The sequence below is a fragment of the Sorex araneus genome, chromosome 10, assembly GCF_027595985.1.
Source record: "Sorex araneus isolate mSorAra2 chromosome 10, mSorAra2.pri, whole genome shotgun sequence".
Classification (NCBI taxonomy): Eukaryota; Metazoa; Chordata; class Mammalia; order Eulipotyphla; family Soricidae; genus Sorex; species Sorex araneus.
In genome coordinates this window covers 56193342-56215960 of record NC_073311.1, presented here as the reverse complement: position 1 = coordinate 56215960, position 22619 = coordinate 56193342, and the positions used below count along the sequence as shown (strand labels likewise).

Sequence of the window (22619 nt, the reverse complement as noted above, 5' to 3'; positions counted from 1 at the left end):
GATTTTAATTTCCATCTTGGATGGTGCAATTTGTCCTATGCTATCTTTTTCCGTGCTTCACAAAGCAAGTGGATACATTCTGTTTCAATCAGGTTTACTGATAGCCTTTCGTGGATTTCTGGGCACCAACTGACTTCAAAAAGTTTGAGCAGATACAGTTGTGGCAAATGAGATACCTTTCAGTGAGAAAATACAGTATTCACTGAGAACAAATGTGCCCTGCAGTGGCTCGGAGGACTGCCTCGGACCAAAAGCAGGCGAGTCTATTCAGTAGCTCCTGGTGAGGAAACCTCAGCTACCTCTAACCACACCAACTCCTGGGCTGCCAGGCTTGCTCCCCAGGCAGGCGTGCAAAGTGGATCTGGCCTTACTCTCTGGAGCTAAGGACCTGCAGTTGGACGCATCTAGGAATAGGGAGGAGATCTGGGGTGCCAAGGCGGAGGTGCAGGAGTTGAGGAAAAGTTGAGGGAAAGGAACTGAGGAAGGTTGAGGAAAGGAGGGCATGTGACCGGAGAAGGAAAAAGGTGAAAGGGCTGGAGAAGAAAGGGGCAGGCTGGCCCGAGGTTTGGGGCGACACATGTCCAGTCCCCCCCTCCCCCTGGCCCCCCCTGGGCCGTGACTGGGAGTTGAGGAAAGTTGAGGGAATGGAGCTGAGGAAAGGGAAGCATGTGACCGCTGTGGGGAAAAGCTGGAAAGGCTGGAGGAGAAAGGGGGCGGCTGGCCTGAAGTCCGGGGCGACAGGTGTCCAGTCAGTCGCCCCGGGCAGTGGCCAGGAGTTGTGGGGCGCCCGGGCGTTCCTACCTAGGGCGAACCCGTGCGCTCTCGCGGCGGCCCGCCGGCCCTGCCGGGGCCCTTCGGGAAACCTGGCGGGCGGGCCTGGCGGATCGCGGCTTCGAGCCCCTCCGCGCCGGGGTCGGCCCGTCAGCCGGGCGCTCGGCCGCCGCCGGGACCCGGAGCGCGGGGCCGCGAGGCGCGCGCTCGCTGTTGCGCGCCGCCGTACTGAGCATGCGCGGCGGGCCCGGGCGAGCGAGCGAGCGAGCGAGCGAGAGAGGAGCGCGCGGGCGGGCGGCAGCTCCGCACTCCACAGGCGGCGGCGGCGGCGGCGGCGGCGGCGGCGGCGGCGGCGGCGGGCGCGGCGGGCGAGGCGGGGTCGCCGGGCGCGGGGCCGGCGCGGCGCTCGCCCGGGAGAGAAGCAGCGCTTGTGCGTGGCGGAGCGCGGACGGCGGCGGGGCCGGGCGCCGAGGGGAGGGCGCGGTCCCGGCTCGGGGGCGGTGTCTCCCGGTCGCTCCCGCCGAGGCGCCTGCGGGGAAAGCCGCGGCCCCCCGGGGCGGATCCGAGGTAAGGCGCGACCCTCGCCCGGGGCGGCCCCCGCGGGGGGTCCCGTGGCCGCGGGCGTCGGGGGCGCGGTGGCGCCCGCCTTTGTGTGCCGGGGCGCGGGGCGGGGAGCGGCGGCGCCCGCAACTGGTGGCGGGGCCAGGTGTGCGGGGCGCCCGGGGCCACCTGCGCGCGCCGCTCCTCGGGGGCCCCCGGCCGCGGCCGTCCCCTCACTTCGTCCCCCTCAGTCCCACCCACCCCGGGCGGCGGCGGCGGCGGCGGGGTCCCTCCAAAGTGACACTCTGTGCCAGGGCCCCGCCGTCGCGCCTCCCCGCGCTCGCAGGGAGCTCGTGGATTTTTGCAGAGTTTCTCAGCCCCGATTCCTCGACTTTCCCAGCAGGGCTTCGCTCATGCACTCCAAAAAAAAAATTTTTTTTTTCACTTTTCGGGAGATGATGGCCTTCCTGATGTCTTTTGTCAGTGAGCACCTTCGGGGGGCCGCGGAGGGCGCCCCGGTGTAGAGCCTGCTGCGGCCCCCTCAGCCCCCTCCCCCGGTTCCCACCCTGAAGCCCACTACTCCCGATCCTTTCCTCTGAGCGACCACCTGTGTGTGAGACCCGGGCACCAGCTGCTGTGTCTCCGGGAGCTTTTCCCTGCTCTGTCTCCGGGTGCTTTTCCCTCCCCGTCGCTGCCCGCAGTGCCGCTGCAGGAGTCCGGGTGGGTAATGGATGGGAAATCCACAAACGTCCGGGGCGCTAGAGCCGCAGGCTCGGAATTCCCTCCTGCTCCAGAGCTTTCAGTGAAATGCATCAATGCAGCTCCGGGAAACGTTTCAGTCCTGGCTCCGGATTTTCAGAGAAATGACGGGTATCTTAGACGACTAAGAGAAAAATCTGGTTGCAGATGCAAGTGCATACATTTTTTTTTTTTGGCTTTGTTCTGTTTCGGGGAAAGGGGGTGATCGGGGAAAGGGGGTGATCGAGGCTTCTGAGAAGGCTTCCTCGGGTGGAGATAGATGCATGAAACAAAGTATCTGTGTGGTGGACGCCTGCATTGAAGAATAGCAGTCAGCACAGTGCCCGTGGTGTAGGAGAGTGTGCGCTAGTGATTTGTGTCATTTAGATCCTTAGGATCTAGTGATTGAGATCAATGTGGTCTTTGGATCTGACACTCCAGGTTATCCTTTCTCACCTAGCGTACGTTTTTCTATTTAGAATTGGAATTTTCTGGACCTGCTGAGCTCTTAGGTAGCTGATGTGGAATGCTTATGCACATGAGTTCAAACTTTTACTCAGAATTTGAAAAAAATTAATGCACTTTATAGACTTGCTGCAATAAAGTGTGATAGAATGTATCACACCTTTAATGAAGGCATATAGAATTCATAGACTTTTTAAAGTTCTAGTCATTCACTTCATAGCAAGAAAAAAAGAAAAAACTTGCTTTTAATTTCCTCATTCTGAAAATAACCGTTGTTCACTTAGTACATTCTCTTTGTAAAATTTTTCTCCTCCCACTTTCCAATGTCATTGAATATATTTATGTAGTAATTTTAAGCCTTTCATTAACAGTGGGGGCACTTTAAGTTTAAAAGACATTTAGGGCGAGATCTCTTTAAAATGCTTTATTCTCATATGTTCCTTATTAGGGAGTTCAATGTCTCATTTTGAACACTTTCCTTGTTTCTAATAAAATTTAAACATTTAATTGTGTTTTTATTCCCAGCATTTTCTTTTTTCTATGCCTTGTTACTTTCTGCTTTCAATGTTATAGATACTTCTCAGATTTTAGTTTTTTCTTACACTGTTCTTATGTACATGTCTACCCATTACTTTATATTTTCCTGGCTTCTTGTTTGCTTCTTTTGCTTTAATTCTGTAGCAGCTCAGTTGAAATGCCCTCTATATAAGAATATAGTCTACAGAAAATTTTTTTTCTAAGTTCTGTCTTTAAATACTGAAATTGGACTGGATAAGTATTTTAGCTTTGATTTGCTATTAAATATGGTTTAGCTTTGCTGAATTGCATAAACATATTTGAACGTTATTTGAATCATCCCAATGCCTAAGTTAATGTTAGCTTAGAAACTAAGACATCTGCACTATAAGAGGAAAATGTGGAATTTCAGTTGTAGTACTGTATCTCTCACTACATGCCTGCTGGGAATTACTGCATGAAATTGTTTGCAGCTGTTAGTGACTGAAAATATTTTCTTAAGAAAAATTCTGTAACAGAATAGTTGCAAACATTTTAAGTTCTGTGTTTTCTTGCTACATTGTTAAGTGGAATTTTAAAAATATATTTTTAAATTGTAGATTAATTTTAGATTTACAGAAATGGTGTAGATTTACAGACATGGTATAAACAGTGACTTCCGTTGTACCCTGGAGTAAATTTTTTTGCATATTAATTCATCTTATGTTAGTATTGTTATGGTTAATGAACCAGTATTGGTCAGCACATTGTTATTAAGTGAAGTTAATTTGCTTTTAATCTAATGTCCCTTTCTAACTTTTCTTTAATTTTAAAATGAAAAATTTTGTCCCTCTCCTTTTTGTTTTTCTTGCTGTGATGACTGATGCTGTGTGTAGGACATCATACTTTGTGTGGCGTTGGGGGGATTAGAGATAGCAGTGCCTCAGATTGTGTGCAGCATGCCAGGTGAGTCAGGGATCAAACAACCATATGTTTTATGGTCATGTCTTCTTTAGCTCCTTTTTTTTGGTGACAGTCTTTTAAAAAATATATACATATACATGTATATATATATATATATATATATATATATATTAGTGGACTGCCATCCGATTGCATTTTTTTATTTTATTTTTTATTTTTTGCTTTTTGGGTCACATCTGGCGATGCACAGGGGTTACTCCTGGCTTTGCACTCAGGAATTACTCCTGGCGGTGCTCAAGGGACCATATGGGATACTGGGAATAGAACCCGGGTCGGCCGAGTGCAAGGCAAACGCCCTATCCGCTGTGCTATCACTCCCGTCCTCCGATTGCATTTAGTTTATTAAACCCATTCTGAAATCTTCTGGTAGGTTTATTGTTTTTCTTATGGTGTACTTTGGTTTGGGGGGTGTGTGGAGGTGAACTACAGAATAAAAATATGTATCATCATAAAGGACACCTTATACCAACAGGATTTTTCACCTTTGCTCTTCATCGCTGGCTGAGGTAGTGTTCATTAGGACACTGTACTGAGAGATTACTCTGTCCTTCTTCCTTTCCAAATTGTACTTGTAGCAGGAAGTCACTGCACAGACAGGCCATCCCACACTTCAGGAGCGGAGTGTTCCAGTACTCCTTGATAGGGAGGATCTATAGCAGTTACTGAGAATTCTTTGTCATGGCAGATTTCTCTGTTCTCTTTAGTTACAGAACCATTTCTTAAAATTTTGATTTGAGCTCATCGAAACACATTTTATAGTTTGGATTATAATCCAGTACTGGTTTATTCTGATTATTCCAGCTTTACCCAGTGACTCTTTTTTTGGTTTGTTTTATCACTTTCAACCATTAAGCAATGACCTAAACTCGTGCTGTATATTTCCGTTTCAAAGGAATCTGATTCATGAGGTTGATGATGGTAGAAATGGCATTGGAAGCCAAGATCTGGGTGCTCAGTGGATTTGTAAATTGTGGGGTGCCATTGCTTCTAGTCCAGGCCACACCAATGTGTGCGCAAAACTGTATATGTACACATTTCTGTATACAACCATTTGTATTTGTATTAAGCGAAGCAAGAGTTTCTGTAGATGACTCTTTCTTATTCATTATCAGTAGTTTTCAACCTTTCTACACCTGTGGACTGGCTCTGTCTTTTGAAAAACCACTGAGATCTTGAAAACCACTGACCTGTGTCATTCTGGCCTTCTTTCTGTGTTTACAAATGTGTTATTTGTAAACACATTCCAAATTTAAGAAGCTGAGTCTCCACCATTTTCCATGTTTTGAACTTAGTGGCTCAATTCTAGTCAGTTTGTGTACAATACTGTGATTGGCAACTTGTACCTCTTATGTAGAAAGTGGAAAAATCAACTTTATCAACTAGAGTACAGTGTTTATGTGCAATTCCTTTTGTTCCTGTGAATGAAGCTCCCCATTCTCTGCTCTTTAGGGAGGTGGTTGTTGATATTTATAATGTGGTTAGATCCTTTTGTCTTAACCTGTGTTCCATTTTCAGTGCTCCTGAACTTTTAGATGATTTTTAAAACATTAACATGCACTAGTCTTCACTCTTTGTCTTCTAAAGTTCCATGGTTTAGACAAGTAAATAATTTTATATGTTCATCATTATGTTACCACACGATCATATGCAAAGTATTCAACACTTTAAGGTGCCTCCTAGAGATGGAGTGATAGTACAGTAAGTAGGATACTTGCCTTGCATGAGGCTGACCAGGGTTCAATCCCCAGTATCACATATGGTCCCTCCCAGACCTGCCAGGAATGATCTCTGGATGCAGATCCAGGAGTAAGCCCAGAGCACTGCTGGATGTGACCCCAAGCCCAAAAGAAATGACACCCTCTAATTCTCTTATTTTTCTCTGCACTTTTACTGTATCTCTAATTTTGCCTTTTTTCAGACTTTTATAATAAAGTGGAATCACACAGCATCTTCACACTGACTCCTCTCACTTAGCAATGTGCACACACAGACTTTTTTTTTTTTGTCTCTCTATTGAGACCCTATATAGCCCTATATAAATGTATCATAGTTTGGATATCTATTTTACTTTGTTGACAGCCTTCCTGGTTGCTTTCTGGTTTTGATAACTGCAGATCAGGTTGCTGTGAATGCTTATGGGCAAGTTTTTGTGTAAGCATTACATTTTCAAATTAGTTGGGCATAACTTAGGAAGTGCATACAGATCATTTGTAAAGATTATGTTCAGAATTGTAAGTTAGTATCAAACTGTTTTTCTTGGTGGGCATGTCAACTTGCATTTTCACTGGCAATAAATGTTATTTTCTGTAACTTGTTTTCATCCATAGTATTTGGTATGATCAGTTTTGCTATTGATTCTAACAGTTGTATAGTACCTCCACTGTTGCTTTTTTTGTTTGTTTGTTTGTTTTGCTGTTTGGTCACTCTTGGTGGTGCTTAGGGCTTACTCCTGTGTCTGTTCTCAGAGATCACTCCTGGTAGGCTTGGGAAGACTATATGGAATACAGAGGTTCAATCATGGGTCAGTCACATGCAAGGCAAATGCCTTGCCTGCTCTACTATCTCTCTGACCCCGTACTGTTGCTTTAGTATGTTATTCTATGATCACATCTGATATTACATATCATTTCACATGATAATATTTCTCTCTGTATGTTTTCTTTAGTATGATGCCTATTTAAAAATTTTGTCTAGGGGCTGGAGCAATAGCACAGCGGGAAGGGCATTTGCCTTGCACGTGGCCGACCTGGGTTTGATTCCCAGCATCCCATATAGCCCCCTGAGCACCGCTAGGGGTGATTCCTGAGTGCAGAGCGAAGAGTAACCCCTGTGCATTGCCGGGTGTGACCCAAAAAGCAAAAAATAAAAGAAAAATAAAAAAAGAAAAAATTTGAAAACAGGATCATCTCTTACTGAGTTTTTGGGGAATCTTATGTTTTGCTGTAAGTATTTTATCAGATATTTTGCAAATATCAAAGTCTGGTTTGTCTGTTTTTCTTTAGTGTTTTTTCAGAACATAATGTTTTTATTTTTGTAAAGTCTAAACTATCAGTTTCATAGACAAGTTTTTGATGTTGCATTTAAAAACTCAACCCAGGAGCTGGAGTGATAGTACAAACGATAGGGCATTTGCCTTGCACACGCTGACCCGGATTTGATTCCCAGCATCCCATATGGTCTCCCTAGCACCTCCAGGAGTAATTCCTGAGTGCAAAGCCAGGACTCGGTGCATCTCCAGGTGTGATCCAAAAAGCAAAAAAAAAAAATTTAAATAAATAAAAACCCAAACACCAAATCCACCTAGATTTTATCCTGCTTTTTATTTCTCCCAAGGGCCCATAATGATTGCCTATGGATGTTTAGTTGTAACAGTACCTAGTAAATGGAATTTTAAAGTCTACTACTATAAATTTGGATTGAAATGAAAGTGTCTTTTATTTGTTTTAGTAAGAGTATGAGTGACTCTTTTCTGACAATTTATGTGTTTGTTTTTTTGTTTGGAGCCACTTCCACTGGTGCTTAGGGGACCATGTGGGGTCCGGGATTGAACCCAGGGTTCTTGCGTGCAGAGCATTAACCCTAGTCCTAGAAACTGTCTTTCAGAACATGTGTTCAGGAGTTGAATCTCTTGATTTTATGTTAGTGTATGTTTATTAGACATTTGTTCTGACTAAGATCTGTATCTTTTGGGGCTGGACTGGTAGTACTGCAGGGAGGGCACTTGCCTTGTGTGTGGCCAACCTGGTTGATCCTCAGCACCCAATGTGGTCCCCTGAGTCCTGCCAGGAGTTATCTCTGAGCTCAGCGGCCTCTCCCCCCCAAATAAGGATTTGTATCTTCTAATTGTATTGTCACTGTCATCCCGTTGCTCATTGATTTGTTCGAGTGGGCACCAGTAACGTCTCTCATTGAGAGACTTGTTCCTGTTTTTGGCATATCCAATACGCACGGGTAGCTTGCCAGGCTGTGCCATGTGGGCTTTATACTCTCGGTAGTTTGCCGGGCTCTCTGAGAGGGGCAGAGGAATCGAACACGGGTCGGCCTCGTGAAAGGCGAAAGCCCAACCGCTGTGCTATCACTTTATTATTGCTACAAAAATCCTAAAGGACATTGCAGAAGATCCATTTATTTTGTTTTGTTTGGGGGGGGGCGTGCTGAGGAATTATACTTGGTTCTGCCCCCAGAAATCACTCCTAGCAATGCTCAGAGGACCATATGGAATGCCAGAGATTGAACCTGAGTTGGCTGCATGCAAGGCAAGCTCCAGCTCCTAAAACCCACATTTTTTAAAAGGGAACCAGCCATATGATTGATTGCAGAGCTGAGGCTGGTTTACTCTCACCCAGAGATACGGTTTTACAGCAGTGTACTTCCACTAGATATATACCTTTGGGAAGTTCAGGCTGTTTCTGAGTCATCCTTGGTTCATTTTGCATTCACTTACAAATACTTATTAAATATGTACTATATATATTGTACAAGATGACTGAGAGCGAAGCATTATGTAGTGAACAAAAGAAGGCAGTCCCCAGTCTCCTGAAATTTGTAACCATGAGAGAAGTCCTAAGGTCTCCAAAAATTGCATGAAATCCAAAGCCATCTACTTTTTGTATTGGACTGTTCCTACCCAAGGGACCCAGCTGAATCAGACTCTTAAGTAACACTCTTTGTCACTTAACCAATAACCCCCAGAACCCATAACCAATTTCAACTCTAAAGTTAGGGAAGTCCGGGAAGAAATGAGAAACTAGCCTAGGCCTTCCTCCCATTCTGAGTCAGAACTGACAAGGGCCGTAAGGAATGTTTGGGATTCATCCACCAAAATCTCATAAAACTTAAGAGGACCAAGGCGTCTGTATACTAAATTCACCTCCAGATCCTGAATTTGTAGTTTGCCCTTGTTGGTTTCATGGTGAGTTCCTGGAGATTCTTGGTGAGTTCCTGGAGATTCTTCCTTGTGGAAAATGGAATGTTGATAGAAGGTGACACTTGTCAACTCTTAAAAACTATTGCTGGAGAATCGTATAGTTTTATTTTTCATAAAGGGGATTTGGAATAAGAAACTGACAAATTGTATGCTGAGAAGAGGTAGATGATGTATCTCATGCTACTCCTGTGTCACAGGTGACTTTTTTGGGGATACATTTCTTTTGGCAAATGTTTGTTACTGACAGTAGGACAAGATTTATTTATATTGTTACATCCCAGTGACCATTAAAAAAAAGCATCAAAGAGATCTGACATATCAACCAGCAATTTTATTATTATTATTTTGGTGGCAGTTGCTAGATTCAAAATCTCTTTTAAGTCTTTTATTGAGAGCGTTTGTGTGGATGGTTTGGGTCACACCAATTGGTGTGGACCAGATGTAGTGCTGAGCAGAGAACTGAGGTGGTTGAATTGCTCCTTACCTCCTATACTCTCTCTCTCTAGTCCTCTTTTAACTCTTAACAGGGCCCTGTATGATATTCCTTCTCAGTTCCAGATTATAGGTCAGTAAACTCAGAAAGCCAGAATGGCTTGTTTCTTGGTCCACCTGCGGGGAAGGGCCATTTGGGATGGGAGCTCTGATCTCTCAGTTCAAAACCCCATTGGCCCCATTGGCCATGCTTTCTGATATAAAGGAAAACATGCAAGAGTGGTATGAGTATGTCCCTGATTATATTTTGTTGTTTTTAAAATACCACACACTGCTTTAGATGATTGCCAGCCTAAATGGGAGTAACCCAGAGGTTGTGTGTGAGAATCATAAAAAATCTTATACCACTTAAACTTTTTTTTTATTACCCCACCCTCATTCCATTGACCTAGAAGGATGAGATATTAGAAGATATTTGTGATGAATGAAGTTTCTTTAAGAAGTGAAAACTGGGAGAGATTATAAAAAAAAAACGTAATGGTAGTGTTTGCCAATTTAACCATTTCCCCTTCTGAATTACACGTTTCTTGGGGGAACTTAATCTCAATTATTCATAAGCACAGCACATGAATAGACAACACCATTATAAAATGGTTGTTGAGCAAAGTTGGCTTTTACTGCCATCCAGTTGGCAGGGTTCTGTTTAGCCTTTGTTAGAGGGGAAAGAGTGCTTCTTCACAGAGCCTCTCTGTCCAGGTTCTATCTAAACCTGAAAATGATAGTTAGTACCCTTTGACTCAGCTGTTGCATAAGATATATATATATATATACATATATATATGTAAAAAATAGAAGCAAAAACATTCATATCCCCACACAGAGGAGAAGAGAAACTGACCGTGGCTGGACTGTGGATTCAGAAAGTGTTTATGGGGGGATGTGATTTTTGGGTTTTCTAGGATCAGCTTTTGAGGCCAAGAACGAGACTGTGAGATGGGATTCCAGGGTGTTCCAGGCAGGGAGATTATCTGGCTTGCGGAGTTCCCAATGGGTGGGCAGGGCGGTCAGCAGCAGAGCCCCGGGATTCTTAGAAAGGACTCAATGACCCTGTGTTTTGTTTTTATTAGTTACAGTGGGGCATTCATAACGCTATCGTAAAAGAGAAAACAGATAACAGACCTGTTTCAAGAATTGCATGGGTCTTTTAAAAAAAATTCATGTGACTTTCTAAATATAGTCCTTCATGTAGTAGATACATTCTTGTGTTCCTGTTCAGTCTTGTGATGCTCCAGTGGTCTTCCTAAGAAAGCGGACTTGTGGCACTGGGATGCAGCTTAGCTGTAGAACACTTGCTTCACATGCTTCTTGGTCCCCGGGGTCCATCTCCAGCCCAAAATGAAATGGAAGAGGACTTGTGTGTTTGGGGTGAAATCGGAAGCCCTGTTTGAAACTGTTCTTACGTTGAGTAGGATAGCTAGCAAGTTCAGAGCGTGCTGCCCGGCAAAGGAGACAATTAGAATCGAGCCAATTAGAATTTTTAGCAAAACCTGACACGTTAGGAATTGGCTAAAAAAATTAAAAATGAGTTGGTAAATGATCTGAGTTCCACAGCTGAAAATTCAAATTTTTCATATAAAGGAAGAGGAAAAGGAACAAAGAAATGAGGGGGGAAAAATCTATAGGAGGTGTTTTTACTTAAGAAGAAAATAGCCCTTTAGTAGTTCACAGATTTGTTTAAGGTCTTATTTTTAGTTTGTGTTTTTGTTTTGAGGTAATATCCAGTGGTGCTTGGGAGCAACTCCTGGCTCTGTGCTTGGTGCTCACTTTCGGCTGTGTCTGGGGGACCGTGTGGTATGGGGATTGATCTAGTGTTGACCATACACCAGGGTAGTGCCTGCCTGCTTAAAATATTATCACTTCTATTAAATGACTGTTAAATGGTGTCCAAACTTGAACAACAGCGCACATATAATCACATAAAAATAATTATTTAAAGGGGCCTGAGAGATAGTACAATACAGAGTACAATAGATAGTTCAGTCCCTAGCCCCACAGGGTCCCACGAACATCACTGTATGTAGCTCTATAGGCTCCCGGTTGTCCTTTGAGCCCCTCTGGTTTGTTCCAGATAATTCCCAGCACCACAGGTCCTGGACAGCATTACAGCGCCTGCTTCTTGCATGGAACCGCTCAGTGTCTGAGAATAGCAGGGAGGGCCCTGGGCTCCTGAGCACTGCTTGAATGTAACCACCCACCCCAAGCAGATGAAGAAATATTTAAGTGTAGAATCATTTGATATTTTTGTATCTTAGTGACTTGTTATCTTTGTAGAATTACAAAACTAAGGGTTTAGAACATAAGCTTTTTTTTTTTATTATTTTGATTTTCAAGGTTTTCTCCAAATTATTAAAATAAAAGTTTTGTTTTTGTATTTGTTTCTGGGCCATACCCAGAGGTTATCAGGGCTCACTCCTGGCTCTGTGCTCAGGGAATCACTCCTGGAGTGCTTGGGAGACTATGTGAGGGGTGGGAAATTGAACCCTGATTTGCTGAGTGCAAGGCAAGTGTAGTAATATCACTCACCCTCCAGACAGAAAGATTTCAGCGCAGCTTACTGTAACATCCTGATGCTTGGCCGTGTTTCCCATTGTTGAACTTTATTCTGAGGTTTTCCACTTTCCAGATATCTTGAAATAAACAGTTTAGTTGACTTCGATCTCGAGCAGATCAATGACCATGGAGATTTTCCTTCTCCACCCCCTGTCCTTCCTGTTTCTTTCCTCCCTGCCCCCTCCCTCCAGTTCCAGCTTTTGGCAGTTTTTTCCAACCCTCAAAAGACTTCAGGTAAAAAAAAAAAAGTCTTTCTTAAGTTTGTTATCTTTCCAGTTACCATTCTGACTCGTTCTCACTACTTGGTGAGATTGCAGACTTGGCCAGGGAAATCAGAATAAAGGGGACATTCATGGCGTGAGGACAGTGAAGGTGATGTTTAGGCTGCTAGGAGATTGGAAACAAAGGAGTGATTGAGGCGCTCATAACCTTCATTTTATTTGGGTAGTAAGTTAATTATTTTGGAAATAGTAAAGGCTCATTATGAAGATAATGAAATCTTGTCCAGAGTAAATACATTTGGAATGACTATAACTTCATAACACCATTTGGTTTTTGTACTAAATAACAAAGATCCATAATGTATTGTTTGTGTATTCAATATATGCCATGTTTCAAAGGTTAATGTTGTAGGGGACTTTATAAGATGAATCCAAAATGTATGTCAAGGGAAGCCATATACTTAAAAGAAAATACAGAATTTCCCTGGCTTTGCAAAGGTGTCTTCATACAGAAATTAAGACCCTTCGTTTTAATCTCCAATGTACCTTACTTTCCTCTGTTACCTTTAGTTACTTCCATTTTCCCTCTCTGCTAGTGAGTGGAAAATTTGAAGTATGTTTTGTATTATAGAATAAAAGACTTGAAGTTATGGGATGATTTAACCCTATGAGTGCCAGCAAAATTTTGTATTAATTGATAATTTTCAAAAGCTTTTAGGTGATCAAAAGAAAAGACTTCAAGCAGTTGGGTAAAGAGATAAAATGATTAGGAGAACTAGTGTTGGCAGAATCTGATAAATAATGGAAAAGAGCTTTTTAAGAATGCCTAGCTGTGATGATTTCAGTTTCCTTTTCTCCCTTGGCTAGTTACACTCTTAAGGTTTTGTTGCTGCTGTCAACCACAGCAGTCATTGAGTAAAGTTTTCTTGTTAAAGGAAAATTGTAGATGATGTGTACACAGTACATAAAGAATACACCAAAATGTAGATTGAACTGTCCTTTGCAGGGGAGAAGAGTTTTCTTTGTTATGGTGATGACATAACAAAGATCTTACTTGTTCCATTTCATATGAGATAGTCTGGAGGATTAGGGTTTGGCTAAACTGTGATAGGCTGTTTCACTTAAGTCAACACAGCCTTATCTATTCGAGCTATTTGCTTCCATAACTATATTAAATGATAGGCACATTGCTCAGTCATGAAGGTATAATGTGAAAAGGTGGGCGGTATTGTTTTTTTTTTTTTTTTTTTTGCTTTTTGGGTCACACCTGGCGATGCACAGGGGTTACTCCTGGCTATGCACTCAAGAATCACCCCTGGCCGTGCTCAGGGGACCATATGGGATGCTGGGATTTGAACCCGGGTCGGCCGCGTGCAAGGCAAACGCCCTACCCGCTGTGCTATCTCTCCAGCCCCGGGCGGTATTGTTTTTGATCATTATTCCACAGTATTAGAATCCTAAGCTAAAAGAAGCATAAAAACTTAAAAGAAGTGCCAAATTCTAAGTAAAAGGTGAAAAATGAGAGCAATAAAGGATACTTTCCTCACCTTTCCCTTCTTTCCTCGTTTAATTTCTCTAATTTCTCAGTGAGAATTTTGATATTTTGTAGTTTTTTGTGATTACTGACATAGTAGATTTATAAAATCTTTCCAAATTATGCATAATTTTAGGAGCATTTGTTATACACATTTGTTATTTATAAACAGCTTTGGGAAAAGTTATAGTTTACCATTACTCCTTTTGAAACACTTTCAGCTATTAAAGTTAATTCAAGCTCAGATCAGACATGTATGGTTTGTGTTACTTTTATAGATAGTGCTTAATTTTTTTTTCTTGGAAAATCTTAGGAATGAAGAAACTATTCATAAAATGAAGTCATACTAAAGACTTAAGTCTGGTTGTAAAGTGTTAATCTTCACAGATGATGAAATATCTCTTATCTTGGTTTTGGAATGTGGGTAACTTTAAGACTTTCAGAAAAGTCTTGAAGTTTTCAAAAAGTATACTGCATTTGCATTTTGCTTACAAGGAAGAAGAATGAGGATGTTTCCTCTTTAGTGGAGCCAAATGCTTTCTAACACACCTCTCAGATTACGCACCATTGAAAGGAGCCCCACAATGGGGTTGGCTCATGTGCTTCTAGTTAGCTACTATGAATGAAAGATTCATAACTATTTTCAAAATCATCTTTATTTACATTGCAGAGAGCTTTGTTTGGTAACAGGATCAAGAATCGTCTTAAAAGCCTGAGCTGGAATATGTGGATTGGGCCATGTTTAACACTATGTAAAAAAATAACCATTTCTGTACAAAGAAGGCTCTTAGTAAATATACATCAGTGCGTTGATTACTCTGCTGGCTGTAGAAAGATAAGAATGCCCGAGTTTCCCCATATTTGGTGATTTGGGTTAAATATTTTCATAGTCCTTATAGAATGCCCTGCTGACCTTTTCTTGATCTTGCATATTGCCAGCGTATTACGTGGAGGAGGAACTTTCTAGACAGATGATTGGATTTCCCCAGCAACCCTGTGACCTAATTTTCCTAGCTCTGTCTGTCTAACTGGAGAGTTATAGCCATATGCTGTTAGCTTAAGTAACAGTAGACTTGTGTACAAGTTTAGAGGGTGGGGAAAAAGAGGAGGGACGGCCATCCATAAATCCATCTCTGTGGTTTGGCCAAATCCATACCATAGAACTATGCATTTTTGTTCTGAAAGAAAACTTAATTCATTATTTCTCCATTTAGTTATTTATGTGTCTTAAGCTAATTATTACCAGAGTTTTTCTTAAAAACAGAACAGAACTAAACACCACTAAAAACAACAAAACAGTATTTTGGAAGACTTTTAAAGTATAAGATAGTATGTGCTGAAAAAGACGTTGAAATTATTTTTATGCTTTTCTTCTGAAGTAAATTAGTTTGTGTTTTTGGTACCATGTACCCAACTATTTAAATAAGATGAGATCGTTTTTCTCCTGTTAAGTACTTATGAGTACATGTAATTGATTGTTGATTAAAGTCACATAAGATTTTCATTCTTTTTTAGAAATGTTATAAATGTTACTGCAATCATGAGAATTTTAGTTACTGAGATGGATCCAACTGGATTGATAGCACAGTGGGTAGGGCTTTTTGCCTTGCATGCGGCCAACTCGGGTTCAATTCCTCCGTCCCTCTCAGAGATCCTGAAAAGCTACCGAGAGTATCCCACCCACATGGCAAAGCCTGGCAAATTACCTGTGGAGTATTCGATATGCCAAAAACAGTAACTACAAGTCTCACAATGGTGATGTTACTGGTGCCCACTTGAGCAAATCTATGAACAATAGGATGACAGTGACAGTGACAGAGATGGATCCATTTGTCTGAACACTGACTTTAGCTTGCCATCTTGTCTCTATATGTGCTAGCTAGACATAGATAGGAATATGTATTTTCTCCTTCTCACAGCTTATATATGGTCCATGTTATACTGTGTTGAAATATGTTGTACTGAGGGGTTGGAACTGTAGTACAGTGGACAGGGCACCGGCCTTGCCTTAAACCCAGGTTTAATCCCAAGCACCCAAAAAGGTCCCCATGCCCACCATGAGTTATCTTTGAGCTTAAAACCACAAGTAAGCCTTGAGCACTGATGGGTATAGCCCCCAGACAAAAGACCCCAAAACAAAAAGAATTTATGCTGGGATTTACAAAATTGATACACATTTATGTATTACAAAACTGATACACATTTGTGTCAGCTAGGTTTCCTTGGATCCCACTTTTTTTTTACCTAATAAATACATCATATAATCAGAATACTTATGTGGTCCTATAATATCATGCTTTGCCCCCACCCACACCATGTTCTTACCACAGTGCATCAAGTCTTGAATGGGCTGTTAATCCCAGTTCTAAAAACATTTCACTTCATCCATTTTATTCGAACAGGTAGTTGATCTGATTCATATCTCTAGTGGTACTAGATTATATGAAGATATCTCATGTATTGTCTATTTTCTGAGGATGATCGAGAGAGCTTCTTTGACCTCACCTTCACCTTGTAATGTTTGCCTTGTCTTTAATTGTAGTAAGAGAATCATTAATACTCTCAAGTAGTAAGATTGCAGTGTGCCTTAAATAATTTAGATTGTTGTCTCTTTTAAATATGTGTCATGGAATCAGTTTAAAAATACCATTCTTGTGTGTCCATGACTATATCAAAGCATGTACACTGTGACTGATCTCTTGGAAGTTCATTTGACCCTTGTGTTGGTGTTATGCTTACTTGGACATTCCTCTTTTAATGTTATATGGCTGCTAACATTCTTGACTAGTTAGTGACTATTGTTTCCTCTTGCTCACTTTCTTAGTCAACTCACTGTTGTCTAGTGTCTGAACTCCCATGTCTAAGTCATCTATAATATATCTTACAAAAACCATATCAAAAAGAAATGTTTAGTTTAGTTCTGTTTTAAAATCTTGATTTTTTTGTAGCATTTACTTGTAAGCTCTTAGAGGATATGGATAATGTCTTTTGTCCCTTATTGAATTTTCATTGCCTAGAGTTTCCAGTATTTAGTTTATTACTTATAATAATCACGGATGTTCCCCCCCTCCGTGTGTGTGTGTGTGTGTGTGTGTGTGTATGTGTGTGTGTTCCTTTGACTCTAGTGGTGCTATTTTTCCTGATTTACATAGTACTTTGACTTCATTAGCCATTTATTGTTCCCAGGGGATGATTTTCTCAAGGAAGCTCCAGCTCCCAATATTGATAGTGGAGTTAGTCACTGTTCTCTGTTACCTAAGTTAATGGTTTTGATCATAACCTGAATAATCACAAATGGAAAAGTTTCCCAGTTTTCTGGAGTGCCTTTTTAAAACTCCCATGTCATTTCAGGCTTTATCATTTTCCAAGTTGACTTCACTCATTCATTGTTTCAACTAGAACACTCACCTCTTTAGCTGATACCCTTCTCTTGAGCTCCAACCCTCCCTCCCTCCCTTCCTCCCTCCCTCCCTCCCTCCCTCCCTCCCTCCCTCCCTCCCTCCCTCCCTTCCTTCCTTCCTTCCTTCCTTCCTTCCTTCCTTCCTTCCTTCCTTCCTTCCTTCCTTCCTTCCTTCCTTCCTCCCTTCCTCCCTTCCTTTCTCCCTCCCTCCCTCCCTCCCTCCCTCCCTCCCTCCCTCCCTCCCTCCCTCCTTTCTTTTATCGTGAGATGCAGTTATAAGCTTTCATGTTTGAATTTCAATCATACAAGGATCAAACACGCATCCCTCCACCAATGCACAATGTCCCAGTATCCCCCACTTCAATCCTCCCCTGTCTCTGTGGCAGACAGTTTACCCCATACTCTCTCTCTCTCTACTTTTGGGGATTATGGTTTGCAGTACAGATACTGAGAAGTTATCATGTTTATCTATGTGTTTTCAGCACACATCTCCCGTCCCAAACGATTCCTCCAACCATCATTGTCTTAATGATCCCTTCTCTATTCCAGCTGCCTTCTCCCCCAGCTAATGAGACAGGCTTCTGACTATGGGGCAATATTTCCAGCCCTTGTGTCTACTCTCCTTGGATGTCAGTCTCATATTATGTTATTTTATATTCCATAAATGAGTGGTCCTTCTGTGTCTGTCCCTCTCTTTCTGACTCATTTCACTTAGCATGATACTCTCCATGTCTGTCCACTTATAAGCAAATTTCATGACTTCATCTCTCCTAACAGCTGCATAGTATTCCGTTGTGTAGATGTATCAAAGATTCTTTAACCAGTCATCTGTTCTCGGGCATTCAGGTTGTTTCCAGATTCTGGCTATTGTAAACAGTGCTGCAATGAACATACAGGTGCAGTTGTCATTTCTACTGTGCTTTTTTGAACCCTTGGGATATATTCCCAGAAGTAGTATTGTGGGGTATATGGAGCTCAATTTCTAGTTTTTGAAGAAATGTCCATATTGTTTTCCAAAAACAGCTCTATTATTTCTCACTGTACTCAAACATAGCTATTTTGCTTTACATTTCTCGATATATTTGTTGCCTTTTCCCTAACCTGCTTCCCTTTCCTTACCTGTTCCTGTTATCAGGACCACAGTTTGCTAGATCTTAACATCAGGGTTCTGTGAATCCTTCTGGACTCCCTTCTCTCCCATATCCACTGGGAATGACCAGTTATCAAACCCTCTGGTCTCTTACTCTAAAATTACCAACAAGGCACTTCCTCTTTCCTTTTTTCACTGTTATGTGTAAGTACCTTGTTTAAAACTTCATTGGCTCCCATATATTTATTATAGTCCGATGCTCCCTTAGAGTGGCACCCAACCAGACCCTGTAGACTGGTGTTTTCCAGCCTCACCCTTTCTACGTGGTGCTAGAGTGAACCAGGGTGCTGTTTATAGCCTGCCCGATTGGAGTGCACTTTGTTTGCTTGCTTAAAAAAGATTTCCAAGGGGTGGGGGCTGAATATATATATATATATATATATATATGTTATATATATATATATATTTAATTCCGTAAGAGGGCATAGGCCAGGTAAGTTTGGGAACTTTTTTTGACAAAATCACAACTGTCCAACTGGTGTACAGGGCCTACTTCTGGGTTTAGTGCTTAGGGGATCATGTGGTACCCAGGGGCACAGACATGCTGAAAAACAAATCCAGGCCTCCTGTATGAAGAGCATGTGCTCAGCCCATTGAGCTCTCGGGCCCCTCGCCCTGTGATTCTTGTATGCCACAACTGTAATCATAATCATTGTTCCCCTGCCTTCATGCTTCTGTAACTTGGCACATGCTGTTCCCTTTTTCTGGCATTTCCTGTCTGTGCCATCTTATCTATACTATCTTTCATTTGGTTTAAAGGTCACATTCTCGGAAAAACCAGCCACTTCTTTGTGTCTGGTAGTGTCTCATGTATGCTTTAAAGTACTAACTGTTACCTTTTATGTACTTTTCCTCTCTAGTCCATGAACATTGGAAGATAGAACATGTATCCAAATAAATCATCTTTGTAGTTCTTGTGCCTTCGCTTAACTTTGGGTGCCGTGTTTGCATTCAGACTTTGTTTTACTATATTCATTGAAGAATATAGAATTAGATTCACTTGATCTAGTGAGATTCTGTCTCTCCTCTGTCATATCAAGTATGATAGAAAAGCCCAGCATGAGTCAGTTGTTCCCTGTCATTTTTTCCCCTCCCTGTTCTAGTGCATTCTGGAGGTGAAATTGTGAGGTGGACAGTTACCTACAGTGTCTGACTTCTACTCACTCTTTTTTGAAGAGGCATTTGGGTCATAACTAAAGGAACCCTGGGGTTGCTATCAGCTATGCTTGGAGAACCATGTAGTTTGGGGATTGAACTGGGGTCAGTTGCATGTAAGCCAAGCTCCTTCACCCCTCTTATCTCTCTCTCTCTAACCCCTCTATTTACCTCTCTTTTTCCGTTCTTTCATGTTTTATGCCATAAAGGGCCCTTGATTGCCTTTCAGATTCTGGAAACATGTCTCTTAGCATCCCTTCTATCATTGTGAAACTTACCACATATAATTTACAAGTATACCACATTGTATTTGTTTTAATAGTAAGCCTTTGGATTTTGATAAACTTCTGGCATTGGGTCATAATAACAATGTTTTAATTCTAATCTTTTGCTTCTTGGCACCACCCTTCATAACTCGCCTTCCCACTTAAAAAAAAAAAAGAAAAGCCCTATCATGTTATCCAATATTTTTATCTGATATTAAGATGACTTAATTTGTTATCTCAATTATTTGAGAAATCTCAGTTATTAAAAAAGTGACCTGTGAGTAATCAAAATAGATGATAAAGCACATCAAAATATATTTGATTTATAGGTGTATGCATCAACTATTTTATCTTGCCAATGAATAAAGTAAAACCAAGATAAGTCAAGTGACTTGTCCTTAGTTATACAAGTAACTCATTGTGGATAAATCATAATATCTAAGCCTTTGTGTATGACTATACTGATGTGCCACTAGTGCTCTCTTGAACTTGATCGAGCAGTTGAAAATTTATTCATTCAAAATGAATAAGAAATTCAAAATTTCTTATTAGTGCTAGTACAAGGCATTAGGGATACAGATGATAGTAAGGTGATCTTCCATGGCCAAGATAAATTAAGGAATGAGGGAGGTGTATAAAATGATTAAAGTGATAATAAATACAATAATTTTTTCACATTGCAGGTACAACACTTGGCAGGCACAGCTTTAGAATGACCTTGGTTAGCTTTAATTTAACCCCAGAGTGTACCAGAAGGAAGAAAATAGAAGGTGAAAGTAATATACAAAGGGCATATACACAGTGATGTCAGCAAAGAACAGACAGGCTGGGAAGAGAGAAAAAAGTATATGCACATTTTATGTACTGTGACATTTTATATAACACACACAGGCTAAAGAATGCAAAATATCTCAGTATACTTAAAGAACGTTAATAACACATTATACTTGTTATAACATTGTCTAATCATAAACCAACCCCTGAAATTGGTTATGAGTCACAACCTAAGGGTGTTGGAAAATGGGGATATGATGTTGGGTGAAGGGCACAAATATCTAGCTATAGGATGGGTGAACTCTATGGTTCTGATAGAGTATTTTGATTGTTGTTAACAATTTTATTTACACTGAAAGTTGCTGAGAGTCAGATCTTAAATATTCTCACAATACAACCAAAAAAGGTAATGATATGAGGTCTTTTAGGTATATTGTTATTCTTCTTTTAGGTATATTGTTATTCTTGTAGGCAATTTTCATATATGTGTGCATTATGCTGTATAATTTAACAAAATTTTATGTCGACTATATCTTGATAAATCTGGGAGAAAAGGGAAATGGTTATGTTTTATTCAAAATTGCAGTAGAGACTTAAAGAAGACTGTTAACTGGCTTATTTGTGTCTTATAAAATACTTTACAAATAAATGAACTATTGCAACATGTATTTTCAATTTGTATACTAATGGAAAGAAATTAATTTAGAAAATGTTCTTTTAAGAGCGACTCTGTGTGTGTGTGATAGGAAGTGGACTCGGGCCTTACCCATATGAAGCTTGTGCCCCACCACTGAGTCCAGCCTAGCTTAAGTGCTACTTCTATCAAAAAAACAATCATTTATGTGGAAAAACTGCATGAGTAGAATTATTGATTATATGACTTGTAGTACTCATAAGCTACTTGTTGTTTGGTTATGTTTATAACTCATTGTGTAAACATATGTGTGTATATATATTATATATTTAAACTTACTTATTTTTAATTGGGATACGGGGGGGCTTCATGACATGCTTGGAGGCTTGGAAGCCCCATCTGATGTACTTAGCTGGTGGGGCTGAGGATGCAGGGCTTCCTGGACGTGTGGTGTTGGGAATTACCTGGTTCACTTTAGCAGCACTCAGGGAATTCAGAGCTATCCCTGGTGATAGTGCTCAGTGGACCTTATGGTATTGGAGACTGAACTGAACCTTTTAATTATCTCTCTGACCTCCCCCTGGCCCCCCAAATTAGAACAACTTTTGTCTAATGTTAAAACAGAACCTGGCTTATTGTGGAGTCTATAACATACCTATCTTGAGTGAGTGTTGAGCAGAAGTCTTACACTGAAAGTATGTTATCCCAAAGCATTCTAAAATACATGTCCTCAGTTGAGATTGCAGATTTGATTTAATCCTCAACTGATCTGAATTGACGTGGAATTATAGTGGCTAAAGTTTTTTTATTTTCCTAATAGGAGTGAGACATAAACCCTGGGAACATGAGAATTGTATCCTACTCATAGGTTGTCATAGCTCTTGAATACTAGTCCTTCTGCTTTTTCAGGTTTAATCAATCCCTTTTCTCCTTCCCCATGAGAGGGTACTGTTTAAAAATATTTTAAATCTCCTTTCTTTTTTTGGTTCAGGTGTAGAACTTCTCTTCCTAGAAGATAAAGTGATTAAGTTAGTTTATCTTTTTTTAGCTTTCTGAACTTACATTTTGTGTTTTTAAACTTTGTTTTGTGTGACTTTTATTCTAACTATTACCCAAAGTCAAATTACTGATAAATTGATTCCTGTTTCAGTTTGAATCCTATGATCTGAATTAGAGAATGATGGTTACACATTTGTGAAGTTAAACCAACAAAGTGGAATGTATGCAGGTCAAAAGTTATCCCATGATAAGACAGTTTTGCTCTTCTTAAGGTGACAAAACATTATTTTGATTTGTTGGATTAGAGCTATACTATTCTAGTATTTCTTCCATATGCTTTCTCAGGACTGGAGCCATAGTATAGTGGGTAGGGTATTTGCCTTGCGTGCAGCCAACCCGGGTTCAGTTTCTCCATCCTTCTCGGAGAGCCCGGCAAGCTACTGAGAACATCCCGCATTCACGGCAGAGCCTAGCAAGCTACCCATAGTGTATTCGATATGCCAAAAACAGTAACAAGTCTCAAA

At 41.2% G+C, this 22619-nt stretch overlaps 1 protein-coding gene across 2 annotated transcripts in view; it reads left to right on the top strand.

The window, feature by feature from the left end:
- Positions 1 to 1121: 1121 nt before the first annotated feature.
- EPS8 (epidermal growth factor receptor pathway substrate 8) overlaps positions 1122 to 22619 on the top strand; it is a 183128-nt gene continuing 161630 nt past the window's right edge. For both annotated transcript variants that reach the window (XM_055118333.1, XM_055118331.1), the window contains exon 1: positions 1122 to 1338. The gene's annotated coding sequence lies outside the window, so the exon portion shown is untranslated. The remainder of the gene's footprint in view (positions 1339 to 22619) is intronic.